Below are 20,099 nucleotides of genomic sequence, written 5' to 3'. Positions count from 1 at the left end.
TCGGGGAAGATGGGGGCCGCTTCTCATTTGGGACCGAGTTCGAGTGAGGGGTAACAAGCGACCTCCCTTAGGAGTCCAGATAGGTGCCAGGGACTTCCGTAGAGGACCTGGGGGCTGTGCGGAGCAGCCATCGTTCACCAGTGCAGGCTCCTACACTGGGGGAGCTGGGGCCGCACTGTGCTCAGCCTCTTGGGGGAACGGCCTAAGTATCAGGTGTCCTGTGAGCCCTGGGTGAGAGCCACACGCCCTGTAAAATGCCCCTCCTGGATTTGAAGCCTGGCCGCATTCTCACTCCAATTCAGATACTTCCTTAGTTGCAGCCCAGGGGAGATTATTCTGTGGTCATCCTTTCCACTGAGAAAACGCTATCACAACTTTAGGGGAGAATTGAGAAATAGCAAAAGTGGGGAAAACAGCCAGCGTTCTACCCCATGAATACAGTTTTCCGTATGTATATTTGTTCATTCCCTTCAGATATGCTTTCCTTTTCTTTCTTTTTTTTTTTTTTTTGGAGACCGAGTTTTACTCTTGTCCAGGCTGGAGTGCAGTAGCACCATCTCGGCTCACTGCAACCTCCACCTCCCAGGTTCAAGCAATTCTCTTGCCTCAGCCTCTTGAGTAGCTGGGATTACAAGCGCCCGCCACCACACCCAGCTAATTTTTGTATTTTCAGTAGAGACAGGTTTTCACCATGTTGGCCAGGCTGGTCTCCAGCTCCTGACCTCCCATGATCTGCCCGCCTCAGGCTTCCAAAGTGTTGGGATTACAGGCATGAGCCACTGCGCCTGGCCCAGATATGTTTTCATAGATGAATGTTATATTTAGTTTCCCTAATGCATTCAGAAAATATTAATAAGCACATCCCATATGCCAGGTACTGTCCAGTGAACAGGACAAGCAAAATATCCTGCCTTCATGCAGCATAAATTCCAGCAGGTAATTGGTATAAAGTTTTGGTTTGTAATCACAGTCAATGGCTGTGCTTTTCATTTTCTGATTCCCACTACTTGGTTTCTATATTACTGCAGACTCATCATAATAATTTTTAATCCATGGGCCATTTCTTCTGGAAAATATACCATGATGCCTGTAACTGCGCTCATCTGCTTGCTTCTTAGTTTGTAGATCCTATGCATAATCTTTGATACAACATTTTTAGTTCATTTCCTGGATGTGAGATTCTTAAGTAAACCACACCAACTTGTTTTTCCCAATATAGAGAGGTGGATAATAAAATTTGCAGAAAACAGGCAGCATCTGCCTCTAAGAGATGGAATTGTTAAGTTAGAGGGAGGAACAGAGATGCCTATGCCAGCCTTGGTCCAAAATGGTCCCAGGAAAAGGTGGTGGTATTTTATTCATTCATTTGACAGAAATTTACTGAGTGCCTGTGTTGTGCTTGGCAGTTTTCTTGATGCTAGGGATATGGAGTGAACAGACAAGTAAGGTCTCTGCCCAAATGGAGCTTGGTGCAGTTGGGAAGCCTCAGATTATCTGTTGAAGAAGAAAACTCCATTGCTAAATCCTCATTGGAAGGAGACTTAAAAATCATTTCCTTAAGAATCAAAAGATGGCTGGGCACAGTGGCTCACACCTATAACTCCAGCACTTTGGGAGGCCGAGGTGGGCGGATGATCATGTGAGGTCAGGAGCTGGAGACCAGCCTGGCCACCAACGTGGTGAAACCCCATCTCTACTAAAAATACAAAAAACTTAGCTGGGCATTGTGGCAGGTGCCTGTAATCCCAGCTACTCGGGAGGCTGAGGCAGGAAGAATTGCTTGAACCTGGGAGGCGGAGGTTGCAGTGAACTGAAATGGTGCCACTGCATTCCAGTCTGGGTGACAGAGACTCCATCTCAAAACAAACAAACGCCCCAAAAACGCCAGGCGCGGTGGCTCACGCCTGTAATCCCAGCACTTTGGGAGGCTGAGGTGGGCAGATCACCTGAGACTGGGAGTTCGAGACCAGCCTGACCAACATGGAGAAACCCTGTCTCTACTAAAAATACAAAAAATTAGCTGGGCGTGGTGGCACATGCCTGTAATTACAGCTACTCAGGAGGCTGAGGCAGGAGAATTGCTTGAACCGAGGAGGCAGAGGTTGCTGTGAGCTGAGATCATGCCATTGCACTCCAGCCTGGGTGGCAAGAGTGAAACTCCATCTCAGAAAAAAATAAATAAAAAATAATGGCAGCAATCAAAACACATTTCCAGCCTTCATTCATGCTTTACCCTATATTAATGAATTAGTCCCAACCTTACAGATCTTGAATTTAGATGGTTTGCTTGTGTTTTGGAATGGGTCAGTTAAGAAAAATGTAGAAATGCAAGTTTTTATAAATTACTAGTTGGTAACATCATTAGGCCCGACCAAAGAAGCTGATTCTAAAAAATGATTTGGAAAAGAAAGTTATTTTGTTTACACTGTTGGCCTTGGTTTATCTCTTTTTAAAAAATAACTTTATTGGCTAGACACGGTGGCCCATTCCTATAATCCCAGCACTTTGAGAGACTAAGTTGGGAGGATTGCTTGAGCCCAGGAGTTTGAGACCAGTCTGGACAACATAGGGAGACCCCCATCTCTATAAATACTTTAAAAATTAGCCAGGCATGCTGGTGCATGCTGGTGGTCCCAGCTACTTGGGAGGCTGAGGCAGGAGGATCACTTGAGTTTAGGAGGTCAAGGCTGCAGTGAGCTGCAATTGTGCCACTACACTGCAGCCTGGGTGACAGAGTGAGACCCTGTCTCAAAAATAAAAAAGGCCAGGCATGGTGGCTCACGCCTGTAATTCCAGCACTTTGGGAGGCCGAGATGGGTGGATCACTTGAGCTCAGGAGTTCCAGACCAGCCTGGGCAACATGGTGAAACCCCGTCTCTACAAAAAGTACAAAAATTAGCTGGGCATGGTAACACATACCTGTAGTCCTAGCTACATAAATTAAAAAAAAAAAAAGTTGGCCAGGCGTGGCTCACACCTGTAATCCCAGCACTTCAAGAGGTTGAGGCAGGTGGATCACTTGAGGTTGGGAGTTTGAGACCAGCCTGACCAACATGGTGAAACCCCGTCTCTACTAAAAATACAAAAATTAGCTGGGTGTGGTGGCGCATGCCTGTAATCCCAGCTACTTGGGAGGGTGAGGTAGGAGAATTGCTTGAACCCAGCAGGCAGAGGCTGCAGTGAACTGAGATCATGCCACTGCACTCCAGCCTGAGTGACACATGAGACTCTGTCTTAATAATAAAAATAAGGAAAGAAAGAAAGAAAAAAACGGATCAAAGGCATAAATATAAGAGCTAAAATTATAAATATCTCTGATGAAAACATAGGGGCAAATCTTTGTGACCTCGGATTAGACAGTGGTGTTTTAGATTTAGATTTTGTTGCCTAAAGCAAGGCAACAAAAGAAAAAAATAGATAAATTGGACTACTCAGTCAAAACCGAAAAGTTTGCGGTTCAAAGTTGCCATCAAGAAAGGGAAAAAACCCACAGAATGAGAAAAATATTCACATATCCTATATCTGTTAAGGATCTAATATTTCAGATATCGTAAGAACTCTTACAACTCACCAATAAAATGACAACCCTATTTAAAAATGGGCAAACATATCTGAATAGACATTTCTCCAAAGAAGATACACACATGAGATCAATAAACACGAGAAGATTCTCAATATCATTATCACTAGGGAAATGCGAATCAAAGCCACAGTGAGATACCATTTCCTCCTCACTAGCATGGTTATAATTAAAAAGATGGACAATCAAAAAGCTGGCAAGGGCCGGGCGCGGTGGCTCAAGCCTGTAATCCCGGCACTTTGGGAGGCCGAGACGGGCGGATCACAAGGTCAGGAGATCGAGACCATCCTGGCTAGCACGGTGAAACCCCGTCTCTACTAAAAAATACAAAAACCTAGCCGGGCGAGGTGGCGGGCGTCTGTGGTCCCAGCTGCTCGGGAGGCTGAGGCAGGAGAATGGCGTGAACCCGGGAGGCGGAGCTTGCAGTGAGCTGAGATCCGGCCACTGCGCTCCAGTCTGGGCGACAAAGTGAGACTCTGTCTCAACAAAAAAAAAAAAAAAAAAAAAAAAGCTTGCAAGGATGTGGAGAAACTGGAACCCTCACACATTACTCGTGGGAATGTAAAATGGTCCAGCTCCTTTGGAAAACAGCAGTTCCTCAAAATGTTAAACATAGAATTACTGTAGGACCAAGATAGTCCTCTTCCAGGATTTCCCCAGAGAATTAAAAAGATATTTTCTGGGCGGGGCTCAGTGGTTCACGCCTGTCATCCCAGCACTTTGGGAGGCTGAGGCAGGTGGATCACTTGAGGCCAGGAGTTCAAAACCAGGCTGGGCAGTCTGGAGAAACCCCATCTCTACTAAAAATACAAACATTAGCCAGGCATGGTGGTGCATGCCTGTAATCCCTGTAATCAGCTACTCAGGAGGCTGAGGCAAGAGAATCACTTGAACCTGGGAGGTGGAGTTTACGGTGAGCCGAGATCACACCATTGCACTCCAGCCTGGGTGACAGAGCAAGACTCCGTCTCAAAGTTAAAAAAAAAAAAAAAAAAAAAAGAAAAAAAGAAAGAAAAGAAAAGATATATTTGGCATTTGACCTTGTCTCTTTAACCTTCCCATGCCCACTTGGGTCTCTTCCAAGTGCAGCTTCCTTTCCTGTTCTAAGGCATTTCAAATAAACTTCCACCCCTGCTCTGGAAAAAAAAAAGATGTTCATGCAAAAACTTGTACGTGAGTATTCGCAGCAACATTCATAATGGCCCAAAAGTAGAAACAACCTAAACGTCCATCAACTAATGAACACGTAAACACAATGTGGTCCATCCCTACAATGGACTGTGATTCAGCCACAGAAAGGAATGAAGCACTGACACGCGCTGCACCACAGATGACCCTTGAAAACACCACGCTGAGTGAGAGAAGCCAGATGCGACAAGGCACTTATTGTGTGATTCTATGTATAGGAAATGTCTGGAGTAGGCAAATCCATAGAAACCAAAAGTAGAGGCCAGTTGCGGTAGCTCATACCTATAATCCCAGCACTTTGGGAGGCTGAGGTGGGCAGATCACCTGAGGTCAGGAGTTCGAGACTAGCCTGACCAACATAGAGACACCCTATCTCTACTAAAAATACAACATTAGCTGGGCATGGTGGTGCACGCCTGTAATCCCAGCTACTTGGGAGGCTGAGGCAGGAAAATTGCTTGAACCTGGGAGGCGGAGGTTGCAGTGATCTGAGATCGCACCATTGCAGTCCAACCTGGGCAACAAGGGCAAAACTCCGTCTCAAAACAAAACAAAAGAAAACTGAAAGTAGATTAGTGGTTGCCAGGGACTGGGGGAAAGAAAGGTTGGAAAGTAACTGCTAATGAGTACAAGGTTTCCATTTAGGGTGATGAAAATGTGCTGGAAAAGAAAGTGGTGATAGTTGCAGAACCTGTGAATATACTAAAAGCTGCTGAACTGTACATTTAAAAAGAGTAAATTGTATGATATGTGAGTTATGTCTCAGTGATAATCCAATAAACAGGGAGTAAACAACCAATGTCTCAAGAAAAGCAAAGTATATACCATGAATCTATGGGGCCAGACCTCATATTCTTTCTTCATAGGGGAGCATCTCAGGCCCTCACACCAAGCTTATCGTTCTTTTTTTATTCTTTCTTTCTTTTTTTCTCTCTTTTTGAGACAGGGTCTCACTGTGTCACCTGGGCTGGAATGCAGCAGCATGATCTCGGCTCACTGCAACCTCCGCCTCCTGGGTTTGAGCAATCCTCCAACCTCAGCCTCCCAAATAGCTAGGACTACAGGCATGTGCCACCATGCCCAGCTAATTTTTTGTATTTTTGGTAGAGATGGAGTTTCATCAGATTGCCCAGGCTGGTCTTGAACTCCTGAGTTCAAGCGATCTATCTGCCTTAGCCTCCCAAAATGTGGGATTACAGTCGTGAGCCACCGCGCCTGGCCTCTTTTTAGTTCAGATGCGACTGGAGCAGTTTCGATTTTCTGGTTCCTTTGTTGCTGGTGAAGCCAGTTCGTCAGTACCCGCTTCCTCTAGGCAGAGGTGGTGCAGCAGCCGTTTTTATACTATGTGACCTTATCCTCCTGGCCATAGCTGACTGGACCACAGGTGGGAAACTGACCCAACCGGGCCAGTCTCTCCTTTGGCTTTGGCATTGGGATAGAGACAACTCTTTCTTCTCTGCAGGTGACTGGAACTGATTTGACAGAACTGTCGCATGCATGGAGAAGCTGCGAACAGTAATCTGCAGAAGCAAAATAATGAAACAGCTGGACAAAGACGCACAGAGGTGAGAGACAAAGAGAACAGCCTCTGGTTTCTGCTGAGCTTCCACTTCCTGGTTTTGTCCCCTCCCACCATTCACCTTTACCTTTGAGATACCGCCATAATCTTATAATAAATGTTCATTTTTTACTTAAGCTACTAGCCTTCTGAAACTTGGAATTGAAAAGACTATGGCTATAGCCCTAGGATCTAACAGATGAAAAATGTATTATGTCACCAGTAAAGTAGGTGGTAAAACAAACATTTGTATGAATGCAGTAAATTAGAAAGAGGTGGGACGTATTGCCCGAGGCCACCAGTACTAAGAGCAGCAATACACAAATAGCCCATAAAAAAGAAATGTTTCTATAAAAAGCAGAGCCAAGAAATCCAAAAAACTCATCAGTCTGGGGCCATTTAGTTTAGAGACCTCAATGTGCCTTAGGGTGTCATTTGGTTACAGTTATGTAAGACTGACATTTGTCACAATGGCCTTGAGCTGCAAAAGGCCAGTCAGAAGAGACAGTGTCATTTGTTCAGGAGAATCTACAATGAAAAAATGTTTAAATTAAATGTTTAGGCATTTAAAGATGTAAGACTCGCTTATCTGGCACATAGACATTGTGAAATACGTCATTGTATAACAGAATGACAGATACGTGTGGCACACAGTATAATTATATATACTTCCAGAAACAGAACGTCTAAATAAAGAACAAGTTGATAGCAGAAGCGAGGAATAAATTATTTTATAATTTTGCTGTTGCTTTCCCCGGGTAGTCTTTAAGACTGAATCTATTGTGGAACAACAACAACAACAACAACAAAAGCAAAAAAACAGAACAGAAAAACCCTGACTCTTATCTAATAGGCTATATGTTGATCACAGATAATCCTCTCAACCCCATCAGACCCAACGTCCTTTTTGTTTTTTTGACACAGGGTCTCTCTCTGTTGCCAGGCTGGAGTGCAGTGGCGGGATCTCAGCTCACTGCAACCTCCGCCTCCCAGGTTCAAGCAATTCTTCTGCCTCAGCCTCCCAAGTAGCTGGGATTATAGGCACCCAGCACCATGCCCTGCTAATTTTTGTATTTTTAGTAGAGATGAAGTTTCACCATGTTGATCAGGCTGGTCTCAAACTCCTGACCTCAGATGATCCGCCCACCTCAGCCTCCCAAATTGCTGGGATTACAGGCATAAGCCACCATGCCAGCCATTTGTATTATGGTTTTAAGGTGTAAGACTTCTTTATGTATTCTAGATACAAATTCCATATCAGATATATGATCTATAGATGTTTCCTCCCATTCAGTGAGTGGGAGGAATTACAGGTGGTTGAAATGGAGGAGACGGGGAAGGATGATATTCCTGCAGATGAGCTAGACCTATTCTAATACCTGGATCTTGACATCTTAGCACATTTGACATTCGGTCTCTAGGCTGTAAAAGATCTCAGAGATCACACCCTTTGATAGGCAGCATAGAAGAAAAGGTGGATGGAGAATAACCCGTGACTGCAAGAGGCAGTGTGGGGGAACTGGCTGATACTGCTGAAAACAAGAGGCAGCCCCAAATTCATCAATCCTGTGTGTGATTTTCACAACAAATTTTTGTTTCTTTTTTTATTTCACAATGAAATTTCATGTCACTGTGCCCCAAAGAAAAAATAGTAATATATAGAATGGAAATAATGTAAAATGTATATATTTTATGTTTGTTTTAGTTGTTGAAAATGTATAACATTTATGATTTTTAAAAAAACTTTGTTTAAATTTTTTTTTTTTTTTTTTTTGAGATGGAATTTCGCTCTTGTTGCCCGGGCTGGAGTGCAATGGTGTGATCTCGGCTTACCGCAACCTCCGCCTCCCGGGTTCAGGCGATCCTCCTGCCTCAGCCTCCCGAGTAGCTGGGATTACAGGTATGCGCCACCATGCTCAGCTAATTTTGTATTTTTAGTAGAGACAGGGTTTCTCCATGTTGGTCAGGCTGGTCTTGAACTCCCAACCTCAGGTGATCTGCCCACCTGGTCCTCCCAAAGTGCTGGGCTTACAGGCATGACCCACTGTGCCCAGCCCGTTTTTTAAAATTCTTAAAAAAAAAAAATTAGAAATGGGGTCTCATTATGTTGCCCAGGCTGATGTCAAACTCCTGGCCTCAAGCAATTCTCCCACCTCTGCTTCCCAAAGTGCTGGGATTACAGACGTGAGCCAGTGAGTCCAGCAAGGCAAAACTATTGAAAAGCTTTTTTATTATTTATTTATTTATTTTTCTAGAGACAGAGTCTTGCTGTGTCCCCCAGGCTGGAGTGCAATGGCACGATCTTGGCTCACTGCAACCTCCATCTCCTGGGTTCAAGCAATTCTCCTGCCTCAGCCTCCCAAGTAGCTGGGATTATAGGCGCCTGCCACCATGCTTGGCTAATTTTTTGTATTTTTAGTAGAGATGGGGTTTCCCCATGTTGGCCAGGCTGGTCTCAAACTCCTGACCTCAGATGATCCACCCGCCTTGGCCTCCCAAAGTGCTGGGATTGTAGGTGTGAGCCACTGCACCTGGCTGAATGAGGCTCTATCTCAAGATAATATGAAATAAAATAAAATAAAATAAAATAAAATAGTATGCTATGGAAAGATATTCAAGATAATTAAATGGAAAAAGATTACAGGGCAATATGTGTATGGGTCTTCAAATTTTTGTGTTTATAGAAAAAAGTGTGGCAGATTATAAATTAAAATCTTAACTAGTTTTTCTGGGAAGGGTAAAACCATAGATGATTTTTACTCTGCATACTTATCTGCATTTTTACAAATGTCTACTCTGAAGTTGATTACTTTTCTTAAGAGAAGGCCAGGCACGGTGGCTCACACCTGTAATCCCAGCACTTTGGGAGGCCAAGGTGGGCGGATCACAAGCTCAAGAGATCGAGACCAGCCTGGCCAACATGGTGAAAAGCCGTCTCTACTAAAAATACAAAAAACAAAAATTAGCTGGGTGTGGTGGCGGGCACCTGTAGTCCCAGCTACTTGGGAGGCTGAGGCAGGAGAATAGCTTGAACCCGGGAGGCAGAGGTTTCAGTGAGCCTAGATTGTGCCATTGCACTCCACCTGGGTGGTGGAGCGAAACTCTGTCTCAAAAACAAAAACAAAAACAAAAAAGAAAAGAAAAATAATTTTAAAGCTACTCTTAAAAATGTTTATGAAGTATATTTAATTATATGGAGGAAATGCTTATGCTGTAATGTTAAGTGAGGAAAAAGGCAAGGCAAGATACAAAACAGCCTAAGTGTTACAATCTAAATTACACACATCAGAAGAAGAGAAGCATCTTGTTTCATCCAGGGAGAATGATTCTTTTTTTTTTTTTTTTTTTTTTTAGTAGAGATGGAGTCTCACTGTGTTACCCAGGCTGGTCTTGATTCCTGGGCCCAAGCAAACCTCCTGCCTTGGCCTCCCAAAGTGTTGGGATTACAGGTGTGTGCCACCACACCTGACTGGAATGATTCTTTGAATCAATCTCTTTTCTTCCCTAGTATTTGTCCTTAAAATGCTAGATTAGGCCGGGCACAGTGGCTCACACCTGTAATCCCAACACTTTGGGAGGCCGAGGTGGGCAGATCACGAGGTCAGGAGTTCGAGACCAGCCTGGCCAACATAGTGAAACCCCGTCTCTACTAAAAATAGAAAAATTAGCCAGGCATGGTGGCATGCACCTGTAGTGCCAGCTACTCAGGAGGTTGAGGCAGGAGAATCTCTTGAACCCAGGAGACAGAGGTTGCAGTGAGCTGAGATCGCACCACTACACCAACAGAGGGAGACTTTGGCTCCAAAAAAAAAAAAAGCCTGTAATCCCAGCACTTTGGGGGGCTGAGGCGGGTGGATTACGAGGTCAGGAGATTGAGACCATCCTGGCTAACATAGTGAAACCCCAGCTCTACTAAAAATACAAAAATTAGCGGAGCATGGTGGCACATACCTGTAGTCCCAGCTACTTGGGAGGCTGAGGCAGGAGAATTGCTTGAACGCGGGAGACAGAGGTTGCAGTGAGCCAAGATCGCGCTACTGCACTTGCTGTGGGCGACAAAGTAAGACTGTCTCAAAAACAAAACAAAAACCATGGGGAATTTTTTTTAAGCTGTGAAAAAAAAATACAAAACTACATTTCTTGTGATCTTGTATCAGACATCTTCAGGCTTACCTGAAAGTTTGAATCAAAACAAAATAACAAAGTGTGCCTTTTATATAACTTGTCTCATTGTAAAGACCCATCTTTTTTCTCTGCTGGAGACAGGTTTTCTGAAACACACAGTGCCGAGTCTTTCCCATCCCTCAACAACTACTGGATTATTAGCTAAATAAGCATTCTCCAGCAGATCTAAATCTGACACAACAAGAATGCACGTTTCTTTGGCTCTGAACAGCATTTTATCTTTTGAAAACCACCTTCTCGTGAGTGATACTCAGAATTCCATTTTATAGTTGAGTAAAAGCTCAAACTCATTTGTATCTGGTAAAGGATTCTGGAGGTCTCCTTGCAAATTTTTCTGGTTCATTATGCCTCCCTTTATCCTCCATAAGATAATAGTTGATAGCCTGTAGTCCCAGCTACTCAGGAGGTTTGAGCCTAGGAGTTCAAAGTCAGTCTGGGCAACATGGTGAGACATGGTGTCCTAAAAAATAATTTAAAAAAAGATAGCCGGGCGCGGTGGCTCATGCCTGTAATCCCAGCACTTTGGAAGGCTGAGGTGGGTGGATCACGAGGTTAGGAGTTCGAGACCAGCCTGACCAACATGGTGAAACCCTGTCTCTACTAAAAATACAAAAATTAGCTGGGCGTGGTGGTGGGTGCCTGTAATCGTAGCTACTCAGGAGGCTGAGGCAGGAGAATTGCTTAAACCCGGGAGGCGGAGGTTGCAGTGAGCCGAGATCGTGCCGCTGCACCGCAGCCTGGGTGACAGAGCGAGACTCCATCTCAAAAAAAAAAAAAAAAAAAAAGAAGAAGAAAAAAAGATAATAGTTGGTCACTAAGAGGGAAGGAAAGCAGGACTCCTCAGACTCCAAAACTATCAACGTGTTATAACATTTTGCATTTTCAGTTGTTTACAAGTTGATAGGAATAACCTTTAAGTTCACATAAGCAATCACAAAACGTTCTGTTGAGATTTTCCCAATTCTTTTTTTTGAGACAGAGTTTCGCTCTTGTTGTCTAAGGCATTAGGTGTGTGAGCTACACCCCAAGTCATGAGATACATGGCGTGCAGTGTGATGTCAGCACAACCAACAGGAAGTGTTTGTGGAGAGTAGCGCCCTGTCCCTTTCTTCACTTGCTTCCCTTTTTCTGGTTTTTCCATCTCATGAGTTCTATTCTCTGGGCAGTAGGAAATTGAGAGGGAAGCAGGGGGACTCAGTACAGTCAGTTTCTTTTGGCTTTCTTTGAAGCCACCCTGCTTCTTGCAATAGCCCCTTCTTTTCTAACAGATCTGGTTCAAGTTTAACTAGCACAGATTTAGCTACTGTCTCCAGAGTGAAGCTTGGGATGGACAAAGGGCGGGGGAATGGGCATCAAAGTAGGAAATTGAGTGGGAAGTGGGGGACAAAGTATAGTCAATTTATTTGGGTCAGTGGAGGATAAAAGTTACCTCTTTCTGGCCATGAGAAATATCCAGAATGCTCATCTCTTGCCTTTAGTCATTTTACCCTAATCCTATTAGGGTTAGCGTTAGGGCTAAGGTTAGGGTTAGCCTTAGGGTCAGCCTTAGCATTCCATTTGGACAAAATCTGCCATTTGGCTGGGTGCGGTGGCTCATGCCTGTAGTCCCAGCACTTTGGGAGGCTGAGGAGGGCAGATTTCTTGAGGCCAGGAGTTCAAGAACAGACTGGCCAACATGGCGAAACCCCATCTCTACGAAAATACAAAAATTATCTGGGTGTGGTGGTGCACACCTGTAATCCCAGTTACTTGGGAGGCTGAGGCAGGAGAACACTTGAACCTGGGAGGTGGAGGTTGCAGTGAGCCAAGATCATGCCACTGTACTCCAGTCTGGGTGATGGAGTGAGATGACAGCTCAAATAATAATAACAATAATAATAATAATAAAAATAAAGTAATATAATAATATAATATATAATGTTATTATAATATTGTTGTAATATTATAATATATAAGCATGAACCTGGGAGGCGGACCTTGCAGTGAGCCAAGATTGTGCCACTGCATCCAGCCTGGGCCTCAGAGCAAGACTGTCTCTCAAAAAGTAATAATAACAATAACAATAAAAATAATAATAATATAAAAATAAAAAATAAAGTTCTGCTTTAGCTGTGTGCCACCGATTTTGACATATATTACCTTCATTATCCAGTTCTAAATATTTTTGAGTCATTTAGCAATATTTCTTACAATATTTCATTCAGTTTCCAAATATTTTAAAAATCTACCTTTTAAAAATTAATTTCTGGCTGACATGGTGGCTCACGCTTGTAATCCAAACATTTTGGGAGGCTGAGGCAGGCAGATCACCTAAGGTCAAGAGTTTGAGTCCAGCCTGGCCAACATGGTGAAACCCTGTCTCTACTAAAAATACAAAAATTAGCCGGGTCTGGTGGCAGGCGTCTGTAATCCCAGCTACTCGGGAGGCTGAGACAGGGAGAATTGCTTGAACCCGGGAGGTGGAGGTTTCAGCGAGCCGATGTTGTACCACTGCACTCCAGCCCAGGCGACAGAGCAAGACTGTGTCTCAAAAAAAAAAAAAAAAAAAAAGAAAATGAATTTCTAATTTCATTGAAATGTGGTTAGAGAACCTGGTCTGTATCATATTGCTGTTGGGAATGTATTCAGGAAAATACATGATCTAATGCATAACTGTTGTTTTAACTCTTCCTTGTGCATCCTAAAAAAGAATGTACTGGCCAGCTGCGGTGGCTCATGCCTGTAATCCCAGTCCTTTGGGAGGCCGAGGCAGGCAGATCACCTGAGGTCAGAAGTTCAAGACCAGCCTGGCCAACATGGTGAAACCCCATCTCTACTAAAAATACAAAAATTAGCAAGGTGTGGTGGTGCAAGCCTGTAATCCCAGCTACTTGGGAGGCTGAGGCAGGAGAATTGCTTAAACCTGGGAGGCAGAGGTTGCAGTGAGCCAAGATCGTGCCACTGCACTCCGGGCTGGATGACAGAGTGAGACTCCATCTCAAATGTACCTTCTTGACTGAGTGTTGAATTCTCTCTGTGTCTGATAGCTTGAGTGAGGCCCTCTCTGAGGAAGTCCACCTGAGCTGAGATCTGGATGTCAGGAAGGAGCCAGCTCTCTAAATACTTTTCCTGGGGGGAGGTATTCTAAGCAAGGGGAATAGCAAATGCAAAGTCCCTGAGGCAGGAATTAGCTTGATGTGTTCCAGGAACAGAAGGAAAATCAATGTGAATGGAGCAAAGTAGGCAAGGAGGAGAGTGATGTGAGCTAAGCTCCTGAGAGACAGTCAGAGGCCAGATCGAGTAGGGCCTTGAAGGCCTGAGTATGGACTTCAGTCTTAGCTAATGCAGTACATTCACTGACACCTACCAGGTGGTTTGCCAAGCACTTCATAGAAGCATAATGTCAGGTACAAATTGGTCTCATCTTGTACAATGGGGAGAGCATTTTGAGATTATTATCATTATTACTTTTTTTTTGAGACAGTCTCACTCTGTCACCCAGGCTGGTGTGATCTTGGCTCACTGCAACCTCGGCCAACCGGGTTCAGACAATTCTCCTTGCCTCAGCCTCTGGAGTAGCTGGGATTACAGGCGCCCGCCACCATGCCCGGCTAATTTTTGTATTTTTAGTAGAGACGGGGTTTCACCATGTTGGTCAGGCTGGTCTTGAACTCCTGACCTTGTGATCCGCCAAGCTTGGCCTCCCAAGGTGCTGGGATTACAAGCGTGAGCCACTGTGCCCGTCCTATCCTCACATTTTGAGATTAAAAGTACCTTACAGGCTGGGTGCGGTGGCTCACACCTGTAATCCCAGCACTTTGGGAGGCCAAGTCAGGAGGATTATTTGAGCCTGGGAGTTTGAGACCAGCCTGTGCAACATGATGAGACCTCGTCTCTACAAAACATAAAAAAATTAGCCAGGCATGGTGGCATGTGCCTGTAGTCCCAGCTACTTGGGAGGCTGAGGCAGGAGGATCAGTCCAGCCCAGAAGATTGAGGCTACAGTGAACTGTGTTCATGCCACTGCACTCCAGCCTGGGTGACAGAGTGAGACCCTGTCTCCAAAAAAATTAAATAAATAAAATAAATAAAAATTGTAAAAGTACCTTAGAGGCTGGGCACGGTGGCTCATGCCTGTAATCCCAGCACTTTGGGAGGCCGAGACGGGTGGATCACGAGGTCAGGAGATCGAGACCATCCTGGCTAACACGGTGAAACCCTGTCTCTACTAAAAATACAAAAAGTTAGCCGGACGTGGTGGCGGGCGCCTGTAGTCCCAGCTACTCGGCAGGCTGAGGCAGGAGAATGGCGTGAACCCAGGAGGCAGAGCTTGCAGTGAGCCGAGATTGCGCCACTGCGCTCTAGCCTGGGCGACAGAACCAGACTCTGCCTTAAAAAAAAAGTGCCTTAGAGATCATGCTTAGCCTAATCCTTTTCTTTTGCAAGTAAGGAAATCAAGAAGAGTTCTAAAGCGTTCTCACAGCCAGGGTCTGTGCATCCCTCTGTCTCCTCAATAGACAAGCTCCTGAAAAGGAGGACCCAGTTCTTACAGTTTCATTCAGATGTTCTTGAAGGAATCTTGTCGTCTTATGAACCCCTTTGAAAAGTAAAAATTACTCTCGCCCCTCCCATTTACATTTTTTGTAAATGTAGATTTTTATCAATCGTATTTTCTTTCTTTTTTTGAGACGGAGTCTTGCTCTGTTACCCAGGCTGGTGTGCAGTGAGTGGCATGATCTCGGCTCACTGCAACCTCCACCTCCCGGCTTCAAGCGATTCTCCTGCCTCAGCCTCCTTAGCAGCTGGAACTAGAGGTGCCTGCCACCACACCCAGCTGATTTGTGTATTTTTAGTAGAGACAGGGTTTCACCATATCGGCCAGGCTGGTTTTGAACTCATGACCTTGTGGTCCACCTACCTTAGCCTCCCAAAGTGCTGGGATTACAGGCGTGAGCCCCCACACCCAGTCCATTAACTATCTTTCCATGGCATCATTTAAAATAGCTGCATATCCTTCTGTTATATGAATGTGCCATAATTTACGTAACCAGTCTCCTCCTGTTGGACTTAAAGGAATTTTTAAAAATTCATTTAACCAGGCTGGGCTTGGTGGCTCACACCTATAATCCCAGAGCTTTGAGAGGCCCACGTGGGAGGATTGCTTGAGGGCAGGAGTTTGGGGCCAGCCTGGGCAACATAGGGAAACCCTATCTCTACAAAACAAAAAGAAAACAAACAAAAACATCTATCTATCTATCTATCTTCCTTTTCTTTCTATCACCACCACCAATTCAGTAGGACAGGTGGCTTATTGAGTCACTCCTATATAATCCCAGCTGACTTCTAAATGATGTCACTTCCCCAGGCTTCCCCTCCCATCCCACATCCTCATGTCTGTCTGAGGGATTTTTTTTTTTTTTTAATTTTGAGAAGGAGTCTCGCTCTGTCGCCCAGGCTGGAGTGCAGTGGCGCGATCTCGGCTCACTGCAACCTCCACCTCCTGTGTTCAAGTGATTCTCCTGCCTCAGCAGGGGTTGTGAGCCACCGCGCCCAGCTGGGATGTTCTTAAATCATTGCTTTTCTCGTGTCCTCCATCAGCCACAAGAATGGCTCCATCTTAACTTTGCAACTGGTTCAAACATCTCAGCCTTTTTTTCTTTTTGAAGATTTCCCCAAATCAGTCCCATTTAATCTCCCCCCACTATCATAGTCACTTGTTTCTGGGCCTGGCTTGTGCAGCTGGTCCTGTTGGGAATGCTTCCTCTCATCCCACTGTTTCCAGCCCCCTCCTCCAGTGAGGGCCCGCTTACATCTCACGAGCTTCATAACCCTCCCAAGGCTGTGCTTGCCTGTATGAATTTCACCTTTCTTTGAGCGTCTGTTTCAGTGAGATGGAGCCACCCAGTTTAGGAGGCAGTAAGAAAACAAGCAAGCCTGTGTGTCGCATAGCATAGTTGCACTGGCCATCTGACAGTTCCTGGAACACACTCATTTCTTTTCTTTCTTTCTTTCTTTTTTTTTCTTTTTGAGATAGATTATTACTGTGTTACCCAGGCTGGCCTCAAACTCCTGGGCTTAAGGGATGATCTCTTGTCGCTGGGACTACAGGTATGTGCCCCTGCACCAGGCTCTGGAACACTCTTATTTCTGTCTCACCCCTCAGCTTTGTGTTTTCCTTTCCTCTTCCTGGAATGCCCTTCTTTCAACTCATTACAGCTGGCTCCTTCTCGATATTCAGATCTAGCGTAAATGTCACTTCCTTGGAGACACCATCCCTGCCCCCTGTCGGAAGTAACTCCCTTGCTCCTATCACAGCATCCTGCTTGTTTCTTTCAAACTCTGTATCCCAAGCTGTCCTCACCCCATTTATTTTCACTGTGATTGCCTGTCTTCCTCACTGCGCCTAACCTCCCAAACAGCCTGTCTTATTCACCTGTTCATCCCTAGCTCCTTTACAGTGCCGGGGTGCTCAGTAAGTGTTCGCTGAATAAACAGATGAGATTGGACAGAATGGGGAAGGAGAAGGGAGACATCAAGGTGTCTGTTGCAGGAAGTCAGGGACCCCGAATGCAGGGACCGGCTGAAGCTGTGGCAGAAGAACATAAATTGTGAAGATTTCATGGACATTTATCAGTTCCCCAAATTAATACTTTTATAATTTCTTACGCCTGTCTTTACTGCAGTCTCTGAATATAAATTGTGAAGACTTCCTGGACATTTGTCACTTCCCCAATCAATACTCTTATAATTTCCTATGCCTGTCTTTACTTTAATCTCTTAATCCCGTCATCTTTGTAAGCTGAGGATGTATGTCGCCTCAGGACCCTGTGATGATTGCATTAACTGTACAAATTGTTTGTAAAATGTGTGTTTGAATGATATGAAATCAGGGCACCCTGAAAAAGAACAGAACAACAGCAATCTTCAGGGAACAAGGGAAGATAACCTTAAGGTCTCACTGCCTGTGGGGTTGGGCAGAATAGAGTCATATTTTCCTTCTTGCAGAAAGCAAATAGGAGAAATATTGCTGAATTCTTTTCCCAGCAAGGAATAACCCTGGGGAAGGAATGCATTCCCAGGGGTAGGCCTATCGACGACTGCTCTGGGAGTGCCTATCTTATGCGGTTGAAGATAAGGGATGAAATACGCCCTGGTCTCCTGCAGTGCCCTCAGGCTTACCAGGATTGGGAAATTCCAGCCTGGTGAATTCTAGTCAGACCAGGTTATCTGCTCTCAAACCCTGTTTCCTGTTAAGATGTTTATCAAGACAATGCATGCCCAGTGGGACATGGAACCTCATCAGTAATTCTAATTTCGCTCTCTGCCTCTGCTTTGTGATCTTTTATTGCCCTCTGAAGCATGTGATCCCTGTGACCTACTCCCTATTCGTATACCCCTCCCCTTTTGAAATCCCTAATAAAAACTTGCTGGTTTTGTGGCTCAGGTAGGCATCCCAGAACCTGCCAATATGTGATGTCACCCCCGGAGGCCCAGCTGTAAAATTTCTCTCTTTGTACTCTTTCTCTATTTCTCAGACTGGCTGACACTTAGGGAAATAGAAAAGAACGTACATTGAAATATTGGGGGCTCATTCCCCCAATAGGTATCCTTTGAATTTCTGGTTTGGGAAGTTGAACTGATGGCAGGTAGTGCTACTGGCTGATCTTGGGAGCTCTGGGACTCATATGTGGGTGGGGTGAACTGAGATCATGATTTGTCTTTTGTACCTGTTTGAGTTCCCTCTAAACCATTTAAGTATATAATTTCTGGAGGTGATTTAATATATGGGCCTGGAGCTCAAGAGTGATGCTTGGATACCATCCAAATAATAAGAATAGCTACCATGGCTAGACATGAGAAGCTGCCCAAAGCCATGTATTAGTCTGTTCTCGCGCTGCTAATAAAGACACACCCAAGACCGGGTAATTTATAAAGGAAAAGTTTAATTGACTCACAGTTCCACAGGGCTGGGGAAGCCTCACAGTCATGGCAAAGGCAAGGAGGAGCAAAGCCACGTCTTACACGGTGGCAGGCAAAACGAGAATGAGAGCCAAGCAAAAGGGGGAACCCCTTATAAAACCCTCAGATCTCGTGAGATGTATTCACTACCATGAGAACAGTATGGGGGAAACTGCCCCCATAATTCAATTATTGCCCACCGGGTCCCTCCCACAACACATGGGAATTATGGGAGCTACAATTCAAGATGAGATTTGGGTGGGCACACAGCCAAACCATATCAGGCCACTTGGCCAATAAGTGACCAAGCCAGGATTTGAACCCAGGTGGTCTGTTTCCAGTGCCCACCATACCACTGGGCTGAGATAGGTGTGTAAGGGACAAAAACCAAGATGAGTTCCTTGCCTCTGAGGGTCTTATTGTTTTTGGGGGGAGATAAAACATAAATACTCATAACTTACCAGACTCGAAGGGCTTGCATAAGAGCCCTGTTACTTTCAGTTAACCCTTATCCAAGCTTAAGTGCGGTGATTATTTGGTTAAAATGGTAAGTCATTGTCAGCCACTTCCTCTGATTCCTGAAGCCTTAGGATCATGTGACCATGATAATTCATTAAAGTTAGCTAAGGATGTTGGAAATGCAAAATCCTCTCCATAGATCATCATTTATTTTGGAAATATGATTCATAGCCCTCAGGAATGGAAAACAGGAAGCTGAAAAGTCACAATAAAAGTGAAAGAAGATAGGAATTTCTAATCTATTCAAAAAGGAAAAGTTGAGTCAGGGGATCCCTGAATGATGACTGCATGGGATTAGAACATGGGTTGAGAAACATACAAGCAGCAGAGGGCAAAACCCCACTCGGTGCATTCCAGTGGGTAATCCGAATAAATGGGAGTGGTGGTCATGGTTCTTTATTGCCTCTAGTAGGCAGGGCTTTGTGTAGACCATGACTTTGGGCAGAAGCCAAACCAAGATTAATTTTTTAGGGCTGCTGGTTGGCCTGGAATTAGGGATTTTTTTTTTTTTTTTTTTGTGAGACGGAGTTTCGCTCTTGTTGTCCAGGCTGGAGAGCAGTGGTGCAATTGTGGGTCACCGCAACCTCAGCCTCTCGGGTTCAAGCAATTCTCCTGCCTCAGCCTCCCAAGCAGCTGAGATTACAGGTGCCTGCCACCATACCTGACTAATTTTTTGTATTTTTAATAGAAACAGGGTTTCCCCATGTTGGCCAGGCTGCTCTCTAACTCCTGACCTCAGGTGATCCACCCGCCTCAGCCTCCCAAAGTGCTGGGATTATAGGCGTGAGCCACCACACCCGGCTGAATTAGGGATGTTTTAATAATCTCCTCTTTACCTCAGTGGTGAGGGAGGGATTCCCAGTTCCCACCCCAGGGTAATGGGGGTGGCTGAACACATGACACCCAACACAGGGCAGATGAGATTGGCAGCAGTTTTTGGTCACACAGCTCAGGGAGGAAGACCCCACATGCCGTGCAGGGCCACACAGAAACAGAGTGAACAGCCAGGGCCAGTGGGGGGCAGGCGTTGTAGCACCAAGAGGGTGAGGAGGCCCTGGTTCCTTGGAGGATGTGACTGGCTCATTTGGACAATTCCAGGGGTTGGACAGAGACTCACACCTGCCGCTTAGG

The 20,099-nt window shown here is 45.0% G+C and overlaps 1 pseudogene across 1 annotated transcript in view; it reads left to right on the top strand.

Annotated features, from left to right (window-relative positions):
* Positions 1 to 20,099, top strand: part of LOC114671088 (ataxin-3-like) — a 109,469-nt pseudogene that overhangs the window by 555 nt on the left and 88,815 nt on the right. The window contains exon 2 of the transcript XR_003720994.2: positions 6,231 to 6,333. The product of XR_003720994.2 is annotated as an ataxin-3-like (transcript). The remainder of the gene's footprint in view (positions 1 to 6,230; positions 6,334 to 20,099) is intronic.

Source organism: Macaca mulatta, chromosome 11 (genome assembly GCF_049350105.2).
Source record: "Macaca mulatta isolate MMU2019108-1 chromosome 11, T2T-MMU8v2.0, whole genome shotgun sequence".
Taxonomy (NCBI): Eukaryota; Metazoa; Chordata; class Mammalia; order Primates; family Cercopithecidae; genus Macaca; species Macaca mulatta.
Note: the sequence above shows the minus strand (reverse complement) of the source record. Positions and strands in the feature narration are given on the sequence as shown.